This window comes from Vanellus vanellus (genome assembly GCF_965231255.1).
Source record: "Vanellus vanellus genome assembly, contig: HAP1_SCAFFOLD_295, whole genome shotgun sequence".
Lineage (NCBI taxonomy): Eukaryota > Metazoa > Chordata > Aves > Charadriiformes > Charadriidae > Vanellus > Vanellus vanellus.
Window position 1 is genome coordinate 1,453 of NW_028126693.1, and position 24,376 is coordinate 25,828.

The following is a 24,376-nucleotide window of genomic DNA, read 5'->3' on the forward strand; positions in this document are numbered from 1 at the left end:
TAGATAAATGACTACTCATTTATGCATCTCGAAGGAGTTCAAAATAAAAACATACTCTAAAACAATTCTCCTCTGTTACACAAAGGAATTTTCGACTCTAAAATTATGCCATTCCCCAGCCCATTTCTGCTGTTATCGTTCTCTCTCTGCCAGGCTGCCCGTCTCTCTGCTTTAATTGCTGTGTCTGCCCTTCAGCTCCTGGAGGTTTTCTGGCGGGTTTATCTTTCCCCTAAATATACGTATCTATGTGTCAATAGGTACGTAAATGTCTCTGTTCTATAAGGTCTTTGAAAGGTTTTCCTTGCGTTTTTGTGGAAAGCATTTAAAAACCTGTCTTACCCCCCCCCCCTCGTAATCTCTATGAGAGATGTAAAAGCGCTTTCAAGAGCCCTGCCGCAGCCCCGCCTCCCCTTCTCCCGGAGCCTGCCTCCGACGCCTATCGGCTCCGCCTGCCTCACCTCGGCTCCGCCTCTCCACCCATCCTCTTGTTCCGCCCTCTCCGGCCCCGCCTCCCAGCCGTCTCGGCACCGCCTCCCGCCACGCCTCCCAGCTCTTTCGGCTCCGCCTCCTAGCCCGCTTTGGCCCACCTCTCAAACTGGTCTCGGCTCCGCCTCCCGCCTGCCTCGGCCCCGCCTCACGCCCCGTTCTGGCCCCGCCTCGTTCCCGCCGCTGCTGCCCCCGCGTGGCCGAAGCGCGGTGCTGCAGCGCCGCTTAATCCCCGGGGCCAGGAGCACCGGGGAGGCGAGCGAGCGCCTGCGCCGGGGCGGCAAGCTTCAAACTGCCCGATGCAGCAGGGCTGCCTGTCCTCGCCTGGAGGCGAGCCGGCTCCGGGCAGCCCCCGGGAGATATCCGAGTGCTGATGGAAGGCGAGAGGGGAAGGCGGCGGCTACTCCCGCCGGGCGCAGACGCCGGGCGCCCTCCCCAGCTCGCCAGAGCTCCCCCGGAGTCTCCCCCGTAAGCCCCACTGCCTTGTCCCCCGTCCCCCCCCCCCGCACTTGCTGGCCCACGCGCCGGCACGGTGGCCGGTGCCCCCCGAGCTACGGCAGCCCCATCCCCTGTCGAAGTGCCTGGCCCCAGGGAGCGCTGCGAGGGGGGCGGGGTGTGGGGAGGAGGCCGGGCTGCGCAACCGGTTTATTTAGTGCTGTGATACACAACCTCTAAAGTTTGTAAGAAGCAAAAGCCGGGGTTTTGGTGAATTCCCCGCGTCTTCGTCAGGCCCGGCCGCCGCTCCCCGTCGCCCCGGCAACGGCCCCGCGCTGCCGCAGGTGCCTCTTCCCCATGGCAACGGCTCCGGGGCGGGTGGGCGGGAGCGCTTTCAAAGCCGCTGCCCCGGCCCCGCCTTCAAGGCCGCTTCAGCACCGCCTACTGCCCGCTGCAGCCCCGCCTCCCCGCCCACACAGATCCCGCCTCCCTGTGCCTCACCTCCAGCCCCTCCTCAGCCCCGCCTTCCGATCTTCCCGGCTCCGCCTCCTACTTCCCCTGGCCCTCCTCCACTTCTCTCGGGCCCGCTTTCCGCCTCACCCCGGCTCCGCCTCTCGCCCCTCCCCATCCCCATCTCCCGCCCAGCTTGCCCCGCCTCTCGCCTGATTCGGCCCCGCCTCCCGCCCCTCTCGGCCCCGCCTCATCGCCCGCCTCGGCCCCGCCTCCCGCCCCGCCTCTCGCCCCGCCTCGTTCTCGCTGCTGCTGCCCTCTCGTGGCCGCAGTGCGGTACTGCATCGCATGCCCCGCACGGGCTGTTACCGCGCGCCATCCCCGGCGGCAGCGGGGGGCCAGAAGCACCGGGGAGGAGAGCGAGCCCCTTCGGCGGGGGCGGGGGTGTCTCCCGCCCGCTGGCGGCTCGGGGGTGGCGGGGCGGCAAGCTTCAAACTGCCCGATGCAGCAGGCTGCCTGTCCTCGCCTGGAGGCGAGCCGGCTCCGGGCAGCCCCCGGCAGTTATCCGAGCGCTGACGGAAGGCGAGAGGGGAAGGCGGCGGCTACTCCCGCCGGGCGCAGACGCCGGGCGCCTCCTCAGCTCGCCAGAGCTCCTCCGGAGTCTCCCCCGTAACCCCCACCGCCTTGTCCCCCCCCCGCGCTTGCTGGCCCACGCGCCGGCACGGTGGCCGGTGCCCCCCGAGCTACGGCAGCCCCATCCCCTGTCGAAGTGCCTGGCCCCAGGGAGCGCTGCGAGGGGGGCGGGGGGTAGGAAGGAGGCCGGGCTGCGCAACCGGTTTATTTAGTGCTGTGATACACAAACCTCTAAAGTTTGTAAGAAACAAAAGCCGGGTTTTGGTGAATTCCCCGCGTCTTCGTCAGGCCCGGCCGCCCCTCCCCGTCGCCCCGGCAACGGCCCCGCGCTGCCGCAGGTGCCTCTTCCCCATGGCAACGGCTCCGGGGCGGATGGGCGGGAGGGCAGGCCAATCACAGCGCGGACGCCGCGCTTCGATTGGTCAGATCGAGTATTCAGGGTGGGGGGCGGCGGGGATTGACGCGGTGCTAGACCAATGGATCGGGGCTATAAGGAGGGGTTACGGGCCGCGGCCAATGGGCGCGCGGCGCGGGCGGTCCGTCGTGGGCGCTCCGGAAGCGGCGGGCGCCCCGGAAGCGGTGGGCGCCGGGGGATAAATGGCGCCCAGCTCGAAATCGGAGTGGCGCGGCTTGAGGGGAAAGCGTGGCCCGCGGGGCCGCCGCCGGCACGTCGTGAGGCAGCTGGAGCGCGTGAAGGTGAGCGGGGGGCCTGAGCGGTCTGGGGGAACGGGGGGCACTGTAGGGTCGGAGCGGGCGTGCCTGGACCCGCCTTCCCGCGGCGTCCCTTCTGCCCGTGGGGTTTGGGGTGCGGGGCTGGTGGTGCTGGAGAAACGAAGCCCGCAAGGGCGATAGTGAAGCGGCGCCCGGGCCGTGCTGGCGCTGCCCCGCAGAGAGGTGGGCCCGGGCCCTCCGCAGTTGCCCAGCGCTCCCCAAAAGTGCCGGTGGGCCCTGGGGGTGGCGGGCTGTGGGGTGGGCTCAGAAACGGTCAGTAAGTGAGCTGTTTTGGGGGTTAAGAGCAGACTCCCGTTTGGCTGGTTTTGCAGGGGAGTGGGAGGCAGAGAGGGGCGGGAGGGTGCTGGGGTCTGCGGGGGAAAGCAGGGGGTGGGCAGGATGCGTGGACCCTCCCCGGAGGTGGGGGGTCTGGTCCCGCGGGACCCCCGAGTTCAGGAGGCGGGTGTGCAGCAGGCTGAACTCCGTGTCTGAGGGGGTCTTCTGGGGGGAACCCTCTCCTCTTCGAGTCCAGCTCTTCTTCTTTGTATGCTGTTTAGTTATTAAGTAATTAGTCATACAAACTAATCGATGTTTATACTGTGTACAGCTGTGGTGTTTAATCACAAGAATCAAGTTATGATGGTGATTGAAGGGCGCCCTTGTCAAAAGCCCAGTCTGTTGCAAGTAGCTGGAGCTTGTCAGGAGAAGGAGAGGCCGGGCGCAGGCCGGGCTGTCCCCAGCGAGGAGCCACGAGGCGAGCGGCCCTTCTGCCGGGAGGGAGCCCGGCCTCTTCCCCGGGGCGTTAAATCCACGCCAGGTGCCTGTCTGGGCCCCGCTCCTGAGGGCAGAGCTGGGCTGGGGGTCCCCTGGCTTGTCCCCGTGGGCTGGCTGTGACAAACAGGGACATTTCTCGCCTCCTCTTTTGCCAGTGTCCCCCTGTGCGTCCCGGGAAGAAAATCCTGCAGGGTTGATTCCGCTGGCTGCTCAGGTAATGGCACGCGTGGGGCCGGGGGAGGGGGGAGAAACGTTTGTGAGTTTGGAGGCGCTACAGGTACTCCACGTCAAACCCTCAGAAAAGGCAAATCTGCTGCCAGCGTGGAAAAGCTGATGCAGTTAACAGAGCGTGCCTCCTTCCCGAATTGGTGCCTGGGTAGTTAGGAATGTCTGCCTTTCGGGTAAAAGTGCAGACTTTATTCTAGGATAAACTAAGAGCTACCCAATACCTTCTTTAGGGTCCAGTGTTTCTCTTCTGTTTGTTCACGCGAATTTTATGGGCAAGTTGGAAATAGCCTTTTATTTTTCCCCGCGTAACTGAGTTGTTATGAGTCTGTGGTGTGAGTATAGTTAGTTTTGGAGCATCTAGATGCCAGCGGAAATGTAGTAAACGAAACATGGTGGAAACTGATGTTTTGCTTGATTTTTATTCAATTTTTTTTTTTTTTCCTTTGAGTGTTGATGGCATGTTGTCCTGTGTCTCAACCCACAACATCCTGTTCCGTGGAGCCTTCGATCTAGGAGTTTTAAGTCACAAAAGTTTGTCTTTTCAGGAAGGGACTAGACGTTCAGTGGATTGAGGTGTAGACTCGGAGAGTTGCTGAAGTACACGGTCAGCGTTAAAGCCGAATTTCACTGAATGTTGCAGCTGCTGGTGTTCCCTTTCATTAATTTCCCCCCAGCTCCCTCAGGGGTGGGATTTGTTTTTGTTTGTTGGTTTGGTGTTGTGTGGTGTTTTTGTGTTTGTTTTTTTTTTTTTTTTGTGGGGGTGTGGACACATGGATGTTTTTGGGGAGCGTGCGTGGTTTCCAAAGCAGAGCATGGTGTTGCCTGGTGGCAGCCTGCAGAGCTCTTTTGCTGCCTGACCTCCCCTTTGTGACTGCTCTCTCAGGACTGTAACGTTCCTTTGGCTAATTTGAGCGGAGCAATGAAGTTACTTGCCTGTGTAAATGTGCGGGTAGTACCAGGAAGGTAAGTGCTCGAACCGGTAGTGAAAAACTTGGCTACAGGTAGGATTTCTGAAGGAAGAAGAACAACAACAGCAGGAGGAAGCCAATAGAGAGTTCCCCAAAAATAGCGTGTGTCAAATGCATCAAAGTTTTATCGCCAAATGTTGTTTGGCAGTACGTTCCAAGTGTCTCTTTTTGGTAAAGGTAACTTTTTGGGAAATTCAGGGTTGTGTGTGGCAAAACCCGTCCCTCTGTCTGCGTGCCCCGCTCCACAAACGTCCGGCGGCGGGGCTGTCGTTCGCCTCTCTGGGTATTGCCACGGTGGTGCTGCGATATTTAGACCTAAGAGCAGGATTTCGGAAGGGAAGGCGAATGTCTGTTTTCTGTAAGGGCTGCGCATGCTGACCCTTTTTTCTGTCTGCCGCTTTCCCGCGCGCGAGATGAAGCTGTTTTATTTTTCTCCCTTGTTCTGAGTCTAAATATCTCTGAAGCAGCTGCTGTGGGTTTGCAATTTGCGTTACTACGCTTTTGTGGAGTTGTCATTGTGGATGACTTCTGCTGTGGCCGAGTGTCAAGAGGCGGCTTTGAGTTTAAAGCTTCAGAAACGGCATCCCCTGAAGTCAGCGTAGGTGAAGCTGATGCTGCGCGTGCGGCTGCGCTGGCAGGGATGCTCGGGGGCTCCTCGTGCGAAGAGCGAGGTACGCGTGGGCACCTGCAGGGTTGCGCTCGGGTCTGGGCGCGTGCCGTACTTCTGCTGTTGGGAGGTGGCAGAGAGCGTGTGCCTGGTAAGGCCAAGGGCAGTTGAAGGCTGGCAGGGACCCTGAGTGGGTTTGGTGGTGCAACCGCAGTCGTAAATGCTCTTGACTGTTTGGAGAAAGGGCCTGGAGAAAATGGTCGCTTTGTTGGAAGGACGCAGTTCAGCGGGACAGGTGGGTTGCTGCACCCTTCAACAAAAACGTTCACCTTGGGACGTCTAGGGTGAGGAAACCTTGGCTCTATGTAGGCTTGAGAAAATGTACCTGTCTGTGTCTGTCACCTGCGTGCAGCCGGGAAGGTGGCTCTAGTGCAGCTGAAGCTGCCGGTGAGTCAACGAAAGGCAGGGTTGTCTAAAAAACGCAAGAGCTCTTGTGGCCTGCCCCGAGAACCGTCCCAAAGGTGATGCCAAGTACTTTTTCCTCCGCTCAGCTGTTGTCTTGGCAAAGCTTCATGGAGAAGGCGGCTTGAGATTCCTACTCGGCTTTACATTCACGGGTTTTTTTCCTCTCTCGGCAGATTGTCAACGGCCAGCCTTTCTCTGCGGTCGCCCTTTCTTCTGCCGTGACGGTACGGGACAGATGGAAAGGATCCAGAGTGGTCTGCGAGGACGATGTACGTCTCCCATGTGCGTCCGCCTTTTTCCCGAGGTCCTTGTCGTGTGGGCTTTGAAGCTCACGTGAATGATGTGCCGACGCTCCTCCCATAATTTTTCAATGAAATATTTGAACACAAATACTAAAAATAAGGTGTGTTCTGGAGCATGTTGCAGCCTTGCAAAGCTTACTTCCCTCCGCTTATTTTGTCTTCCCAAAAGCATAATCTTCTCTTTCTGTGCACTTACCGTTAACTGGCACTGTGAAAATAATGTTGTACTAAAAGAGGGAAGAAAGCGTTCGTAAGGGTTCAGCTGTTCCGAAGAAAGAGACTTTGTTTTTGTGGTAAATTCTTTATGCCTTTTCAGCCCACAAGGTTTTAAAGTATCTTCTAGTAGTACTGGAAAACCTTACTGAGATACTAGCCTCTGTACGAAAAGCAGTCGAGGTCAGAGAAGAGACGTGGACAAAGCGGGACAAATCGGCGTGGCCTCTGCATGTTTTGCGGGCTTTCCCAAGAAGCATTGGCAGCCTTGTAACTGGTGACAGTGAGTCCCGATTTGTTTTGGTGAGCTACTGCTTCCCTAACATCCTTTTTCGGCAACGAGACTATTTTTTCAGCAACAAGACTTTGCACTCTCTCTTTTTTATCTTTTTTTCTTTTTTTTTTTTTTTTTTTTTAAAGTCCACTTCCTTCCAAAGGCCCAAGCACAGCCCGTCTTCCAAATTTGATGTCATCGCCGGTCGTAACAGGCGAGATGTCGCAAAAACACGTTCCCCTGCACGTTCAGCACAGCCAAAAGCATCAGCCCATCTGCCGGTCCTTTATGGTAGCCTTATGGATTGCGGGAGAGGGGATTCGATTCTGCCTGTCCGTCCCGTCTGTCCTCCTGTCTGCTCCCCCCCCCCCCCCAGCCATATGGGGGATTTTTTTATCTTGCTGATTTTTCTGTCCTAAATTAAACTTTAACAAAGGTTACAATTGTATAAATTACAAATTGACTTGCGTTGTTTAAACTGCAACTGCGGAATAGCTGTAGGATACGATGTATTAGGTGTACATGGGCAGTGAGGTATGTGTTCTAAATCTTTAAAAAACAGGGCCGTTTTTTAAAACGTACAAAAAAGGAAATGTTTAAGAAGAGGCAGCTGAATGTTAGCGGGGTTTTATTGGCAATCTTTAGACGGAGTGCTCTGAAGTTCTTGATTTCTGTCTGGCTGTCAGGGGCGCGTTTCCCCGGCGGTTCAGTAGCATCTCTCCTGGGCAGGGCAGCTGTCCAGATGTCCCTGCTAATTGTGCAGCACCCAAAACCCCCCGAGTCAAATTTTAGCTGTGTATTTTGGAGATGGACAGTTTAATGGTATCGGCTGACAGCTGTGCAAGTGTAATTAGTGCCAAAGGAAAGTCAAACACTTTTATAGTGTAAGTATTTTTATTGGAGATAGATATATCTATCGATAAGCATACGTGCACCTTTTTGGCATAAATGACTGAGCTTTGTTCTTTCTTGTTCATTGCACTCTTCAGAGTTTTACCCTGCCCTTTGGGCTCTCTCGACTCAGCAAGGTGTGCGGCAGCAGCAGCGCGAGGGCTGTAGCTGTTGGGAGGGGTCTGTCATGTCGATGCTGGTCATGGCCCAGCCCTGTGTGGCAGCCTGGCAGGGGGAGGTCCCCGCGGCAGCGCCGTGAGGAAGGGAGGAGGCGTTTCCCAGGGCCAGCCAGAGGGTTTAGTGTCGTGCTCAGAACGTGTTCAGAATGGCACCAATGAGTCTTAATTCTGACTGGAAGAGTTCCAGTCGCTCTGGCTTTGAAAGGCCGCGCTGTACTTCGCGCTGAGCTGTTTCCCTGGAGTCCTCCTGTAGGAGGAGTCAGCTGCTGTCGGGTCCCTAGGTGTGAGGGAATTCCTCTGCTTGCTTCTGTGCTCTCTGTTAATCTGCTGAAATATAATTGGGGCTTTTTGTTTTTCAGGTTTCTCGCTGTACGGGCCTGGCGACGCTCAACAGACCCCCCCCCGCCCAGGTTTGCCTGCCGGTGGTTGAGCGCCCCAAGGGGAAGGGGCCAGCCCTGGGTGCGGGGGCTTTGTGCCTTTTTTTTTTTTTTTTTTGGAGGGTGGGGGTAAGGGGGTGGTGGTGGAATAAAAAGGGGTGGGTGTGTGTCTGTGTGGGTGATGATGTCATTTGGGACCGCCTGAGATCACCGGGGGGTGGGGGTGGTCGATGACGTGGCGGAGGAGCAGGTGAGTGGGGGATGGGGTGGTCACGCAGGGGTCGCAGCCCCATAAGGTCTGAGAATTCATGGGGGGCAATAAAAACCATGAAAACCTGTAAATATGGGCATGAGGCATTGAAATAGAGAAAAATCTCTCATTTTAATATGTATAGATAAATGACTACTCATTTATGCATCTCGAAGGAGTTCAAAATAAAAACATACTCTAAAACAATTCTCCTCTGTTACACAAAGGAATTTTCGACTCTAAAATTATGCATTCCCCAGCCCATTTCTGCTGTTATCGTTCTCTCTCTGCCAGGCTGCCCGTCTCTCTGCTTTAATTGCTGTGTCTGCCCTTCAGCTCCTGGAGGTTTTCTGGCGGGTTTATCTTTCCCCTAAATATACGTATCTATGTGTCAATAGGTACGTAAATGTCTCTGTTCTATAAGGTCTTTGAAAGGTTTTCCTTGCGTTTTTGTGGAAAGCATTTAAAAACCTGTCTTACCCCCCCCCCCCTCGTAATCTCTATGAGAGATGTAAAAGCGCTTTCAAGAGCCCTGCCGCAGCCCCGCCTCCCCTTCTCCCGGAGCCTGCCTCCGACGCCTATCGGCTCCGCCTGCCTCACCTCGGCTCCGCCTCTCCACCCATCCTCTTGTTCCGCCCTCTCCGGCCCCGCCTCCCAGCCGTCTCGGCACCGCCTCCCGCCACGCCTCCCAGCTCTTTTCGGCTCCGCCTCCTAGCCCGCTTTGGCCCACCTCTCAAACTGGTCTCGGCTCCGCCTCCCGCCTGCCTCGGCCCCGCCTCACGCCCCGTTCTGGCCCCGCCTCGTTCCCGCCGCTGCTGCCCCCGCGTGGCCGAAGCGCGGTGCTGCAGCGCCGCTTAATCCCCGGGGCCAGGAGCACCGGGGAGGCGAGCGAGCGCCTGCGCCGGGGCGGCAAGCTTCAAACTGCCCGATGCAGCAGGCTGCCTGTCCTCGCCTGGAGGCGAGCCGGCTCCGGGCAGCCCCCGGGAGATATCCGAGTGCTGATGGAAGGCGAGAGGGGAAGGCGGCGGCTACTCCCGCCGGGCGCAGACGCCGGGCGCCTCCCCAGCTCGCCAGAGCTCCCCCGGAGTCTCCCCCGTAAGCCCCACTGCCTTGTCCCCCCGTCCCCCCCCCCCCGCACTTGCTGGCCCACGCGCCGGCACGGTGGCCGGTGCCCCCCGAGCTACGGCAGCCCCATCCCCTGTCGAAGTGCCTGGCCCCAGGGAGCGCTGCGAGGGGGGCGGGGTGTGGGGAGGAGGCCGGGCTGCGCAACCGGTTTATTTAGTGCTGTGATACACAAACCTCTAAAGTTTGTAAGAAGCAAAAGCCGGGTTTTGGTGAATTCCCCGCGTCTTCGTCAGGCCCGGCCGCCGCTCCCCGTCGCCCCGGCAACGGCCCCGCGCTGCCGCAGGTGCCTCTTCCCCATGGCAACGGCTCCGGGGCGGGTGGGCGGGAGCGCTTTCAAAAGCCGCTGCCCCGGCCCCGCCTTCAAGGCCGCTTCAGCACCGCCTACTGCCCGCTGCAGCCCCGCCTCCCCGCCCACACAGATCCCGCCTCCCTGTGCCTCACCTCCAGCCCCTCCTCAGCCCCGCCTCCCGATCTTCCCGGCTCCGCCTCCTACTTTCCCTGGCCCTCCTCCCACTTCTCTCGGGCCCGCTTTCCGCCTCACCCCGGCTCCGCCTCTCGCCCCTCCCCATCCCCATCTCCCGCCCAGCTTGCCCCGCCTCTCGCCTGATTCGGCCCCGCCTCCCGCCCCTCTCGGCCCCGCCTCATCGCCCGCCTCGGCCCCGCCTCCCGCCCCGCCTCTCGCCCCGCCTCGTTCTCGCTGCTGCTGCCCTCTCGTGGCCGCAGTGCGGTACTGCATCGCATGCCCCGCACGGGCTGTTACCGCGCGCCATCCCCGGCGGCAGCGGGGGGCCAGAAGCACCGGGGAGGAGAGCGAGCCCCTTCGGCGGGGGCGGGGGTGTCTCCCGCCCGCTGGCGGCTCGGGGGTGGCGGGGCGGCAAGCTTCAAACTGCCCGATGCAGCAGGCTGCCTGTCCTCGCCTGGAGGCGAGCCGGCTCCGGGCAGCCCCCGGCAGTTATCCGAGCGCTGACGGAAGGCGAGAGGGGAAGGCGGCGGCTACTCCCGCCGGGCGCAGACGCCGGGCGCCTCCTCAGCTCGCCAGAGCTCCTCCGGAGTCTCCCCCGTAACCCCCACCGCCTTGTCCCCCCCCCGCGCTTGCTGGCCCACGCGCCGGCACGGTGGCCGGTGCCCCCCGAGCTACGGCAGCCCCATCCCCTGTCGAAGTGCCTGGCCCCAGGGAGCGCTGCGAGGGGGGCGGGGGGTAGGAAGGAGGCCGGGCTGCGCAACCGGTTTATTTAGTGCTGTGATACACAAACCTCTAAAGTTTGTAAGAAACAAAAGCCGGGTTTTGGTGAATTCCCCGCGTCTTCGTCAGGCCCGGCCGCCCCTCCCCGTCGCCCCGGCAACGGCCCCGCGCTGCCGCAGGTGCCTCTTCCCCATGGCAACGGCTCCGGGGCGGATGGGCGGGAGGGCAGGCCAATCACAGCGCGGACGCCGCGCTTCGATTGGTCAGATCGAGTATTCAGGGTGGGGGGCGGCGGGGATTGACGCGGTGCTAGACCAATGGATCGGGGCTATAAGGAGGGGTTACGGGCCGCGGCCAATGGGCGCGCGGCGCGGGCGGTCCGTCGTGGGCGCTCCGGAAGCGGCGGGCGCCCCGGAAGCGGTGGGCGCCGGGGGATAAATGGCGCCCAGCTCGAAATCGGAGTGGCGCGGCTTGAGGGGAAAGCGTGGCCCGCGGGGCCGCCGCCGGCACGTCGTGAGGCAGCTGGAGCGCGTGAAGGTGAGCGGGGGGCCTGAGCGGTCTGGGGGAACGGGGGGCACTGTAGGGTCGGAGCGGGCGTGCCTGGACCCGCCTTCCCGCGGCGTCCCTTCTGCCCGTGGGGTTTGGGGTGCGGGGCTGGTGGTGCTGGAGAAACGAAGCCCGCAAGGGCGATAGTGAAGCGGCGCCCGGGCCGTGCTGGCGCTGCCCCGCAGAGAGGTGGGCCCGGGCCCTCCGCAGTTGCCCAGCGCTCCCCAAAAGTGCCGGTGGGCCCTGGGGGTGGCGGGCTGTGGGGTGGGCTCAGAAACGGTCAGTAAGTGAGCTGTTTTGGGGGTTAAGAGCAGACTCCCGTTTGGCTGGTTTTGCAGGGGAGTGGGAGGCAGAGAGGGGCGGGAGGGTGCTGGGGTCTGCGGGGGAAAGCAGGGGGTGGGCAGGATGCGTGGACCCTCCCCGGAGGTGGGGGGTCTGGTCCCGCGGGACCCCCGAGTTCAGGAGGCGGGTGTGCAGCAGGCTGAACTCCGTGTCTGAGGGGGTCTTCTGGGGGGAACCCTCTCCTCTTCGAGTCCAGCTCTTCTTCTTTGTATGCTGTTTAGTTATTAAGTAATTAGTCATACAAACTAATCGATGTTTATACTGTGTACAGCTGTGGTGTTTAATCACAAGAATCAAGTTATGATGGTGATTGAAGGGCGCCCTTGTCAAAAGCCCAGTCTGTTGCAAGTAGCTGGAGCTTGTCAGGAGAAGGAGAGGCCGGGCGCAGGCCGGGCTGTCCCCAGCGAGGAGCCACGAGGCGAGCGGCCCTTCTGCCGGGAGGGAGCCCGGCCTCTTCCCCGGGGCGTTAAATCCACGCCAGGTGCCTGTCTGGGCCCCGCTCCTGAGGGCAGAGCTGGGCTGGGGGTCCCCTGGCTTGTCCCCGTGGGCTGGCTGTGACAAACAGGGACATTTCTCGCCTCCTCTTTTGCCAGTGTCCCCCTGTGCGTCCCGGGAAGAAAATCCTGCAGGGTTGATTCCGCTGGCTGCTCAGGTAATGGCACGCGTGGGGCCGGGGGAGGGGGGAGAAACGTTTGTGAGTTTGGAGGCGCTACAGGTACTCCACGTCAAACCCTCAGAAAAGGCAAATCTGCTGCCAGCGTGGAAAAGCTGATGCAGTTAACAGAGCGTGCCTCCTTCCCGAATTGGTGCCTGGGTAGTTAGGAATGTCTGCCTTTCGGGTAAAAGTGCAGACTTTATTCTAGGATAAACTAAGAGCTACCCAATACCTTCTTTAGGGTCCAGTGTTTCTCTTCTGTTTGTTCACGCGAATTTTATGGGCAAGTTGGAAATAGCCTTTTATTTTTCCCCGCGTAACTGAGTTGTTATGAGTCTGTGGTGTGAGTATAGTTAGTTTTGGAGCATCTAGATGCCAGCGGAAATGTAGTAAACGAAACATGGTGGAAACTGATGTTTTGCTTGATTTTTATTCAATTTTTTTTTTTTTTCCTTTGAGTGTTGATGGCATGTTGTCCTGTGTCTCAACCCACAACATCCTGTTCCGTGGAGCCTTCGATCTAGGAGTTTTAAGTCACAAAAGTTTGTCTTTTCAGGAAGGGACTAGACGTTCAGTGGATTGAGGTGTAGACTCGGAGAGTTGCTGAAGTACACGGTCAGCGTTAAAGCCGAATTTCACTGAATGTTGCAGCTGCTGGTGTTCCCTTTCATTAATTTCCCCCCAGCTCCCTCAGGGGTGGGATTTGTTTTTGTTTGTTGGTTTGGTGTTGTGTGGTGTTTTTGTGTTTTTTTTTTTTTTTTTTTTGTGGGGGTGTGGACACATGGATGTTTTTGGGGAGCGTGCGTGGTTTCCAAAGCAGAGCATGGTGTTGCCTGGTGGCAGCCTGCAGAGCTCTTTTGCTGCCTGACCTCCCCTTTGTGACTGCTCTCTCAGGACTGTAACGTTCCTTTGGCTAATTTGAGCGGAGCAATGAAGTTACTTGCCTGTGTAAATGTGCGGGTAGTACCAGGAAGGTAAGTGCTCGAACCGGTAGTGAAAAACTTGGCTACAGGTAGGATTTCTGAAGGAAGAAGAACAACAACAGCAGGAGGAAGCCAATAGAGAGTTCCCCAAAAATAGCGTGTGTCAAATGCATCAAAGTTTTATCGCCAAATGTTGTTTGGCAGTACGTTCCAAGTGTCTCTTTTTGGTAAAGGTAACTTTTTGGGAAATTCAGGGTTGTGTGTGGCAAAACCCGTCCCTCTGTCTGCGTGCCCCGCTCCACAAACGTCCGGCGGCGGGGCTGTCGTTCGCCTCTCTGGGTATTGCCACGGTGGTGCTGCGATATTTAGACCTAAGAGCAGGATTTCGGAAGGGAAGGCGAATGTCTGTTTTCTGTAAGGGCTGCGCATGCTGACCCTTTTTTCTGTCTGCCGCTTTCCCGCGCGCGAGATGAAGCTGTTTTATTTTTCTCCCTTGTTCTGAGTCTAAATATCTCTGAAGCAGCTGCTGTGGGTTTGCAATTTGCGTTACTACGCTTTTGTGGAGTTGTCATTGTGGATGACTTCTGCTGTGGCCGAGTGTCAAGAGGCGGCTTTGAGTTTAAAGCTTCAGAAACGGCATCCCCTGAAGTCAGCGTAGGTGAAGCTGATGCTGCGCGTGCGGCTGCGCTGGCAGGGATGCTCGGGGGCTCCTCGTGCGAAGAGCGAGGTACGCGTGGGCACCTGCAGGGTTGCGCTCGGGTCTGGGCGCGTGCCGTACTTCTGCTGTTGGGAGGTGGCAGAGAGCGTGTGCCTGGTAAGGCCAAGGGCAGTTGAAGGCTGGCAGGGACCCTGAGTGGGTTTGGTGGTGCAACCGCAGTCGTAAATGCTCTTGACTGTTTGGAGAAAGGGCCTGGAGAAAATGGTCGCTTTGTTGGAAGGACGCAGTTCAGCGGGACAGGTGGGTTGCTGCACCCTTCAACAAAAACGTTCACCTTGGGACGTCTAGGGTGAGGAAACCTTGGCTCTATGTAGGCTTGAGAAAATGTACCTGTCTGTGTCTGTCACCTGCGTGCAGCCGGGAAGGTGGCTCTAGTGCAGCTGAAGCTGCCGGTGAGTCAACGAAAGGCAGGGTTGTCTAAAAAACGCAAGAGCTCTTGTGGCCTGCCCCGAGAACCGTCCCAAAGGTGATGCCAAGTACTTTTTCCTCCGCTCAGCTGTTGTCTTGGCAAAGCTTCATGGAGAAGGCGGCTTGAGATTCCTACTCGGCTTTACATTCACGGGTTTTTTTCCTCTCTCGGCAGATTGTCAACGGCCAGCCTTTCTCTGCGGTCGCCCTTTCTTCTGCCGTGACGGTACGGGACAGATGGAAAGGATCCAGAGTGGTCTGCGAGGACGATGTACGTCTCCCATGTGCGTCCGCCTTTTTCCCGAGGTCCTTGTCGTGTGGGCTTTGAAGCTCACGTGAATGATGTGCCGACGCTCCTCCCATAATTTTTCAATGAAATATTTGAACACAAATACTAAAAATAAGGTGTGTTCTGGAGCATGTTGCAGCCTTGCAAAGCTTACTTCCCTCCGCTTATTTTGTCTTCCCAAAAGCATAATCTTCTCTTTCTGTGCACTTACCGTTAACTGGCACTGTGAAAATAATGTTGTACTAAAAGAGGGAAGAAAGCGTTCGTAAGGGTTCAGCTGTTCCGAAGAAAGAGACTTTGTTTTTGTGGTAAATTCTTTATGCCTTTTCAGCCCACAAGGTTTTAAAGTATCTTCTAGTAGTACTGGAAAACCTTACTGAGATACTAGCCTCTGTACGAAAAGCAGTCGAGGTCAGAGAAGAGACGTGGACAAAGCGGGACAAATCGGCGTGGCCTCTGCATGTTTTGCGGGCTTTCCCAAGAAGCATTGGCAGCCTTGTAACTGGTGACAGTGAGTCCCGATTTGTTTTGGTGAGCTACTGCTTCCCTAACATCCTTTTTCGGCAACGAGACTATTTTTTCAGCAACAAGACTTTGCACTCTCTCTTTTTTATCTTTTTTTCTTTTTTTTTTTTTTTTTTTTAAAGTCCACTTCCTTCCAAAGGCCCAAGCACAGCCCGTCTTCCAAATTTGATGTCATCGCCGGTCGTAACAGGCGAGATGTCGCAAAAACACGTTCCCCTGCACGTTCAGCACAGCCAAAAGCATCAGCCCATCTGCCGGTCCTTTATGGTAGCCTTATGGATTGCGGGAGAGGGGATTCGATTCTGCCTGTCCGTCCCGTCTGTCCTCCTGTCTGCTCCCCCCCCCCCCCCAGCCATATGGGGGATTTTTTTATCTTGCTGATTTTTCTGTCCTAAATTAAACTTTAACAAAGGTTACAATTGTATAAATTACAAATTGACTTGCGTTGTTTAAACTGCAACTGCGGAATAGCTGTAGGATGCGATGTATTAGGTGTACATGGGCAGTGAGGTATGTGTTCTAAATCTTTAAAAAACAGGGCCGTTTTTTAAAACGTACAAAAAAGGAAATGTTTAAGAAGAGGCAGCTGAATGTTAGCGGGGTTTTATTGGCAATCTTTAGACGGAGTGCTCTGAAGTTCTTGATTTCTGTCTGGCTGTCAGGGGCGCGTTTCCCCGGCGGTTCAGTAGCATCTCTCCTGGGCAGGGCAGCTGTCCAGATGTCCCTGCTAATTGTGCAGCACCCAAAACCCCCCGAGTCAAATTTTAGCTGTGTATTTTGGAGATGGACAGTTTAATGGTATCGGCTGACAGCTGTGCAAGTGTAATTAGTGCCAAAGGAAAGTCAAACACTTTTATAGTGTAAGTATTTTTATTGGAGATAGATATATCTATCGATAAGCATACGTGCACCTTTTTGGCATAAATGACTGAGCTTTGTTCTTTCTTGTTCATTGCACTCTTCAGAGTTTTACCCTGCCCTTTGGGCTCTCTCGACTCAGCAAGGTGTGCGGCAGCAGCAGCGCGAGGGCTGTAGCTGTTGGGAGGGGTCTGTCATGTCGATGCTGGTCATGGCCCAGCCCTGTGTGGCAGCCTGGCAGGGGGAGGTCCCCGCGGCAGCGCCGTGAGGAAGGGAGGAGGCGTTTCCCAGGGCCAGCCAGAGGGTTTAGTGTCGTGCTCAGAACGTGTTCAGAATGGCACCAATGAGTCTTAATTCTGACTGGAAGAGTTCCAGTCGCTCTGGCTTTGAAAGGCCGCGCTGTACTTCGCGCTGAGCTGTTTCCCTGGAGTCCTCCTGTAGGAGGAGTCAGCTGCTGTCGGGTCCCTAGGTGTGAGGGAATTCCTCTGCTTGCTTCTGTGCTCTCTGTTAATCTGCTGAAATATAATTGGGGCTTTTTGTTTTTCAGGTTTCTCGCTGTACGGGCCTGGCGACGCTCAACAGACCCCCCCCCGCCCAGGTTTGCCTGCCGGTGGTTGAGCGCCCCAAGGGGAAGGGGCCAGCCCTGGGTGCGGGGGCTTTGTGCCTTTTTTTTTTTTTTTTTTGGAGGGTGGGGGTAAGGGGGTGGTGGTGGAATAAAAAGGGGTGGGTGTGTGTCTGTGTGGGTGATGATGTCATTTGGGACCGCCTGAGATCACCGGGGGGTGGGGGTGGTCGATGACGTGGCGGAGGAGCAGGTGAGTGGGGGATGGGGTGGTCACGCAGGGGTCGCAGCCCCATAAGGTCTGAGAATTCATGGGGGGCAATAAAAACCATGAAAACCTGTAAATATGGGCATGAGGCATTGAAATAGAGAAAAATCTCTCATTTTAATATGTATAGATAAATGACTACTCATTTATGCATCTCGAAGGAGTTCAAAATAAAAACATACTCTAAAACAATTCTCCTCTGTTACACAAAGGAATTTTCGACTCTAAAATTATGCATTCCCCAGCCCATTTCTGCTGTTATTGTTCTCTCTCTGCCAGGCTGCCCGTCTCTCTGCTTTAATTGCTGTGTCTGCCCTTCAGCTCCTGGAGGTTTTCTGGCGGGTTTATCTTTCCCCTAAATATACGTATCTATGTGTCAATAGGTACGTAAATGTCTCTGTTCTATAAGGTCTTTGAAAGGTTTTCCTTGCGTTTTTGTGGAAAGCATTTAAAAACCTGTCTTACCCCCCCCCCCCCTCGTAATCTCTATGAGAGATGTAAAAGCGCTTTCAAGAGCCCTGCCGCAGCCCCGCCTCCCCTTCTCCCGGAGCCTGCCTCCGACGCCTATCGGCTCCGCCTGCCTCACCTCGGCTCCGCCTCTCCACCCATCCTCTTGTTCCGCCCTCTCCGGCCCCGCCTCCCAGCCGTCTCGGCACCGCCTCCCGCCACGCCTCCCAGCTCTTTTCGGCTCCGCCTCCTAGCCCGCTTTGGCCCACCTCTCAAACTGGTCTCGGCTCCGCCTCCCGCCTGCCTCGGCCCCGCCTCACGCCCCGTTCTGGCCCCGCCTCGTTCCCGCCGCTGCTGCCCCCGCGTGGCCGAAGCGCGGTGCTGCAGCGCCGCTTAATCCCCGGGGCCAGGAGCACCGGGGAGGCGAGCGAGCGCCTGCGCCGGGGCGGCAAGCTTCAAACTGCCCGATGCAGCAGGCTGCCTGTCCTCGCCTGGAGGCGAGCCGGCTCCGGGCAGCCCCCGGGAGATATCCGAGTGCTGATGGAAGGCGAGAGGGGAAGGCGGCGGCTACTCCCGCCGGGCGCAGACGCCGGGCGCCTCCCCAGCTCGCCAGAGCTCCCCCGGAGTCTCCCCCGTAAGCCCCACTGCCTTGTCCCCCCGTCCCCCCCCCCACGCACTTGCTGGCCCACGCGCCGGCACGGTGGCCGGTGCCCCCCGAGCTACGGCAGCCCCATCCCCTGTCGAAGTGCCTGGCCCCAGGGAGCGCTGCGAGGGGGGCGGGGTGTGGGGAGGAGGCCGGGCTGCGCAACCGGTTTATTTAGTGCTGTGATACACAAACCTCTAAAGTTTGTAAGAAGCAAAAGCCGGGTTTTGGTGAATTCCCCCCGTCTTCGTCAGGCCCGGCCGCCGCTCCCCGTCGCCCCGGCAACGGCCCCGCGCTGCCGCAGGTGCCTCTTCCCCATAGCAACGGCTCCGGGGCGGGTGGGCGGGAACGCTTTCAAAAGCCGCTGCCCCGGCCCCGCCTTCAAGGCCGCTTCAGCACCGCCTACTGCCCGCTGCAGCCCCGCCTCCCCGCCCACACAGATCCCGCCTCCCTGTGCCTCACCTCCAGCCCCTCCTCAGCCCCGCCTCCCGATCTTCCCGGCTCCGCCTCCTACTTTCCCTGGCCCTCCTCCCACTTCTCTCGGGCCCGCTTTCCGCCTCACCCCGGCTCCGCCTCTCGCCCCTCCCCATCCCCATCTCCCGCCCAGCTTGCCCCGCCTCTCGCCTGATTCGGCCCCGCCTCCCGCCCCTCTCGGCCCCGCCTCATCGCCCGCCTCGGCCCCGCCTCCCGCCCCGCCTCTCGCCCCGCCTCGTTCTCGCTGCTGCTGCCCTCTCGTGGCCGCAGTGCGGTACTGCATCGCATGCCCCGCACGGGCTGTTACCGCGCGCCATCCCCGGCGGCAGCGGGGGGCCAGAAGCACCGGGGAGGAGAGCGAGCCCCTTCGGCGGGGGCGGGGGTGTCTCCTGCCCGCTGGCGGCTCGGGGGTGGCGGGGCGGCAAGCTTCAAACTGCCCGATGCAGCAGGCTGCCTGTCCTCGCCTGGAGGCGAGCCGGCTCCGGGCAGCCCCCGGCAGTTATCCGAGCGCTGACGGAAGGCGAGAGGGGAAGGCGGCGGCTACTCCCGCCGGGCGCAGACGCCGGGCGCCTCCCCAGCTCGCCAGAGCTCCTCCGGAATCTCCCCCGTAACCCCCACCGCCTTGTCCCCCCCCCGCGCTTGCTGGCCCACGCGCCGGCACGGTGGCCGGTGCCCCCCGAGCTACGGCAGCCCCATCCCCTGTCGAAGTGCCTGGCCCCAGGGAGCGCTGCGAGGGGGGCGGGGGGTAGGAAGGTGGCCGGGCTGCGCAACCGGTTTATTTAGTGCTGTGATACACAAACCTCTAAAGTTTGTAAGAAGCAAAAGCCGGGTTTTGGTGAATTCCCCCCGTCTTCGTCAGGCCCGGCCGCCGCTCCCCGTCGCCCCGGCAACGGCCCCGAGCTGCCGCAGGTGCCTCTTCCCCATGGCAACGGCTCCGGGGCGGATGGGCGGGAGGGCAGGCCAATCACAGCGCGGACGCCGCGCTTCGATTGGTCAGATCGAGTATTCAGGGTGGGGGGCGGCGGGGATTGACGCGGTGCTAGACCAATGGATCGGGGCTATAAGGAGGGGTTACGGGCCGCGGCCAATGGGCGCGCGGCGCGGGCGGTCCGTCGTGGGCGCTCCGGAAGCGGCGGGCGCCCCGGAAGCGGTGGGCGCCGGGGGATAAATGGCGCCCAGCTCGAAATCGGAGTGGCGCGGCTTGAGGGGAAAGCGTGGCCCGCGGGGCCGTCGCCGGCACGTCGTGAGGCAGCTGGAGCGCGTGAAGGTGAGCGGGGGGCCTGAGCGGTCTGGGGGAACGGGGGGCACTGTAGGGTCGGAGCGGGCGTGCCTGGACCCGCCTTCCCGCGGCGTCCCTTCTGCCCGTGGGGTTTGGGGTGCGGGGCTGGTGGTGCTGGAGAAACGAAGCCCGCAAGGGCGATAGTGAAGCGGCGCCCGGGCCGTGCTGGCGCTGCCCCGCAGAGAGGTGGGCCCGGGCCCTCCGCAGTTGCCCAGCGCTCCCCAAAAGTGCCGGTGGGCCCTGGGGGTGGCGGGCTGTGGGGTGGGCTCAGAAACGGTCAGTAAGTGAGCTGTTTTGGGGGTTAAGAGCAGACTCCCGTTTGGCTGGTTTTGCAGGGGAGTGGGAGGCAGAGAGGGGCGGGAGGGTGCTGGGGTCTGCGGGGGAAAGCAGGGGGTGGGCAGGATGCGTGGACCCTCCCCGGAGGTGGGGGGTCTGGTCCCGCGGGACCCCCGAGTTCAGGAGGCGGGTGTGCAGCAGGCTGAACTCCGTGTCTGAGGGGGTCTTCTGGGGGGAACCCTCTCCTCTTCGAGTCCAGCTCTTCTTCTTTGTATGCTGTTTAGTTATTAAGTAATTAGTCATACAAACTAATCGATGTTTATACTGTGTACAGCTGTGGTGTTTAATCACAAGAATCAAGTTATGATGGTGATTGAAGGGCGCCCTTGTCAAAAGCCCAGTCTGTTGCAAGTAGCTGGAGCTTGTCAGGAGAAGGAGAGGCCGGGCGCAGGCCGGGCTGTCCCCAGCGAGGAGCCACGAGGCGAGCGGCCCTTCTGCCGGGAGGGAGCCCGGCCTCTTCCCCGGGGCGTTAAATCCACGCCAGGTGCCTGTCTGGGCCCCGCTCCTGAGGGCAGAGCTGGGCTGGGGGTCCCCTGGCTTGTCCCCGTGGGCTGGCTGTGACAAACAGGGACATTTCTCGCCTCCTCTTTTGCCAGTGTCCCCCTGTGCGTCCCGGGAAGAAAATCCTGCAGGGTTGATTCCGCTGGCTGCTCAGGTAATGGCACGCGTGGGGCCGGGGGAGGGGGGAGAAACGTTTGTGAGTTTGGAGGCGCTACAGGTACTCCACGTCAAACCCTCAGAAAAGGCAAATCTGCTGCCAGCGTGGAAAAGCTGATGCAGTTAACAGAGCGTGCCTCCTTCCCGAATTGGTGCCTGGGTAGTTAGGAATGTCTGCCTTTCGGGTAAAAGTGCAGACTTTATTCTAGGATAAACTAAGAGCTACCCAATACCTTCTTTAGGGTCCAGTGTTTCTCTTCTGTTTGTTCACGCGAATTTTATGGGCAAGTTGGAAATAGCCTTTTATTTTTCCCCGCGTAACTGAGTTGTTATGAGTCTGTGGTGTGAGTATAGTTAGTTTTGGAGCATCTAGATGCCAGCGGAAATGTAGTAAACGAAACATGGTGGAAACTGATGTTTTGCTTGATTTTTATTCAATTTTTTTTTTTTTTCCTTTGAGTGTTGATGGCATGTTGTCCTGTGTCTCAACCCACAACATCCTGTTCCGTGGAGCCTTCGATCTAGGAGTTTTAAGTCACAAAAGTTTGTCTTTTGTCTCCCATGTGCGTCCGCCTTTTTCCTGAGGTCCTTGTCGTGTGGGCTTTGAAGCTCACGTGAATGATGTGCCGACGCTCCTCCCATAATTTTTCAATGAAATATTTGAACACAAATACTAAAAATAAGGTGTGTTCTGGAGCATGTTGCAGCCTTGCAAAGCTTACTTCCCTCCGCTTATTTTGTCTTCCCAAAAGCATAATCTTCTCTTTCTGTGCACTTACCGTTAACTGGCACTGTGAAAATAATGTTGTACTAAAAGAGGGAAGAAAGCGTTCGTAAGGGTTCAGCTGTTCCGAAGAAAGAGACTTTGTTTTTGTGGTAAATTCTTTATGCCTTTTCAGCCCACAAGGTTTTAAAGTATCTTCTAGTAGTACTGGAAAACCTTACTGAGATACTAGCCTCTGTACGAAAAGCAGTCGAGGTCAGAGAAGAGATGTGGACAAAGCGGGACAAATCGGCGTGGCCTCTGCATGTTTTGCGGGCTTTCCCAAGAAGCATTGGCAGCCTTGTAACTGGTGGCAGTGAGTCCTGATGTGGTTTTGGTGCATTTCTGCTTCCCTAATGGCCTTTTTCGGCACCAAGATGTTGCACTCTCTCTCCGGGTTTATTCCGGTGCTTCTGCTGTTTTCCACTGGTTTTTGCCCGTTTCTGCCGGGTTTGGCCAATTTTGACCAGTTCAAACCCATTTGGATCGGTTTGAACCCATTCAACCGGTTCCAGACCGGTTCAGTCAGTATCACCGGCAATCGAAAAGAACTTGTGTATCTGTTTCTTAAATAAACTGTACGGTGTAGGCAGCTAGTTGTTTGGGTTTCTCCTTGAATGCGACCAGAGTTGCCTTGCTAGTTCATGAGCACGACTGGGCTGAAGGTGCAGTCTGCTATTTGTGCATCCAGAACTGTAAAAGTTTAATATAGATTAAGCGTGCCTGGACTGATAGTGGTGAATTGGGCATCACTCAGAATTTCAACCTAGCCGCTCCTAGCCTCCCACCTCAGTCAGGAGTGTTAGAACGCAAGGGGATTTTCTGCCAAAACTACTTTGCCCCTTAAAGCAACACTTGTGTTGTTTAAACTGCAGCTGCCAACCTGCTGTAGTACACAATGTATTTGGTGTACTTTGGCAATGAGGTATTTGTTCTAGGGCTTTAACAACCAGGCCGTTTTTTAAATAACATTTAAACGTTTAACAAAGGCAATGTTTAAAACCAAATGTTTAAACAAAGGAAACGTTTAAAAAGAGGCAACTGAATGTCAGTGGAGTTTTATTGTCAGTCTTGAGATGGAGTGCTCTGAAGTTCTTCATTTTTGTCTGGCTGTCAGTGGCATGTTTCCCTGGCAGTTCAGTAGCATCTCCTGGGCAGGGCAGCCGGCCAGATGTCCCTGCTAATTGTGTAGCACCCAACTGCCCCTGAGTGAAATTATAGCTGTGTATTTTGGAGATGGATAGTTTAATAGTATGGACTGACAGCCGGGCAAGTTAATTTAGTGCCAAAGGAAAGTCAAATACTTTTATAGTATAACTCTCTTTATTGGGGAGATATAGAGAGATCTCTCGAAGCATACATGCACCTCTTCAGCATAGAGTGAAGGACTGAGCTCTGTTCATTCTTGTTCATTGCTCTGTTCAGGGTTTTACTCTTCCCTTTCAGCTGTACTGACCCAGCAAGGTGTGCAGCGGTGGCGACGCAAGGGCTGTAGCTGTTTGAGGGGGTCTGTTGTGTCGATTCTGGTCATGGCCCAGCCCTGTGCGGCAGCCTGGCAGGGGGATGTCCCCGTGGCAGCGCCGTGCAGAAGGGAGGAGGCGTTTCCCAGGGCCAGCCAGAGGGTTTAGTGTCGTGCTCAGAACGTGTTCAGAATGGCACCAGTCTTAATACTGACTGGAAGAGTTCCAGTCGCTCTGGCTTTGAAAGGCCGCACTGTATTTCATGCTGATCTGTTTCCCTGGAGTCCTCCTGTAGGAGGAGTCAGCTGCTGTCGGGTCCCTAGGTGTGAGGGAATTCCTCTGCTTTCTTCTGTGCTATTTGTTAATCTGCTGAAATATAATTGGGGCTTTTTGTTTTTCAGGTTTCTCACTGTACAGGCCTGGTGACAGTCAGTAGATGCCTCCCACTGCTCAGCTTTACCTGCTGGTGGTTGAGTACCCTCAGGGGATGGGTGCAGTGGCTTTGTGCTTTTTTTGGGGGTAAATAAAAAGGGGTGTGTGTGTCTGTGTGGGTGATGATGTCATTGGGGCAGCCCAAGGTCCCTGGGGACCATGTGCTACAGGAGCAGGTGAGTGGGGGCTCTGTGTGTGTGTCACATGGGGGTTGTTCTAAAAGAGGTATGTCACAGCCCAAAAAATTTTTTAAAATTCTTTGTGGATTATTAAATATGAAAACCTGTAAATATGGGCATGATGCATTGAAATAGAGAAAAATCTTTATTTTCTATACATATTGATAAATAATATTTATGTATATAAGAGTTAAAAATAAAAACTTGTATTTTTAACCATTCTGTGGTTCTATATTACAGAAAGGATTTTAGAATATGAAAAAATTTTGAAAAGATTTATTTGTAAAAAGATGTTAAAGTGTCAAAATATTTTTAAACAGGTAGTTAATTAGTTGTTCTATATAATGAGTGTTAATATATCATTTGGAATAGGTACGTCTAAACAGATTTTCTGTAGTAGTGTAAACAGATAATATACTCTAAATGTATATATGCAAATAGATACGTAATTGTAAATGTCTATGCTATGTAATGTTTTTAAAATGCAAAGAACGCCTATTTTTCAAAAGGACTTAAAATCTTGCCCTCCCTCTAATCTGTATTCGAAGGGGGCCATGCACACAGAGCGGGAGCTGCCACCACTGCCCAAAAATACCGTAAACCTCCCGACTCTGGGACTGAATGGATTAAACCCGGCTGAGACCGGTCACTGCCCATCACCCTGATGAGTGCTCAGGGCCAGACAATGAATGGGGTGCTGCCCACCTGGGAGCTGCTCACGTGCAGTGGCGCCCTCCGCCCCTTCCTCCCGCCGGTGGCAGTTTGCTGCGCTTGCTCCTGCCGCCCTGCCACCAACAGCCAGTTGTGCAGCTCGGGCGCATGCGTGGCCTCCCAGAGGCCGGGCCGGTACCGAGACAGCGGCAGCGGCTGTGTTCTGGCGGCTTCCCCGCCACCTGGAGCGGGCACTGTGCCACCTGCCTGCAGCGATGGCCGTCCTCCCCGGCCCTGAGAGTGGCCATCATCGGTCCAGTACAGGCTGCAACCGCGCCCCGGAGTCGCACGGAAGTGCTCGTCCGTCATCCGGAAGTCTATCTCTATGATACCACGGTCCTCCATCACAC

The 24,376-nt window shown here is 57.0% G+C and overlaps 3 long non-coding RNA genes across 3 annotated transcripts; all 3 read left to right on the forward strand.

The window, feature by feature from the left end:
* Positions 1 to 2,607: 2,607 nt before the first annotated feature.
* Positions 2,608 to 8,068, forward strand: LOC309685875. Its single transcript, XR_014270501.1, has 4 exons — positions 2,608 to 2,700; positions 3,645 to 3,703; positions 5,931 to 6,026; positions 7,976 to 8,068. It is a non-coding gene; the product is annotated as an uncharacterized lncRNA (long non-coding RNA).
* Positions 8,069 to 10,995: 2,927 nt separating this feature from the next.
* Positions 10,996 to 16,455, forward strand: LOC309685873. The gene is made up of 4 exons (XR_014270499.1): positions 10,996 to 11,088; positions 12,033 to 12,091; positions 14,319 to 14,414; positions 16,363 to 16,455. It is a non-coding gene; the product is annotated as an uncharacterized lncRNA (long non-coding RNA).
* Positions 16,456 to 19,378: 2,923 nt separating this feature from the next.
* Positions 19,379 to 23,229, forward strand: LOC309685874. Its single transcript, XR_014270500.1, has 3 exons — positions 19,379 to 19,476; positions 20,421 to 20,479; positions 23,106 to 23,229. It is a non-coding gene; the product is annotated as an uncharacterized lncRNA (long non-coding RNA).
* The last annotated feature ends 1,147 nt before the right edge of the window (positions 23,230 to 24,376 follow it).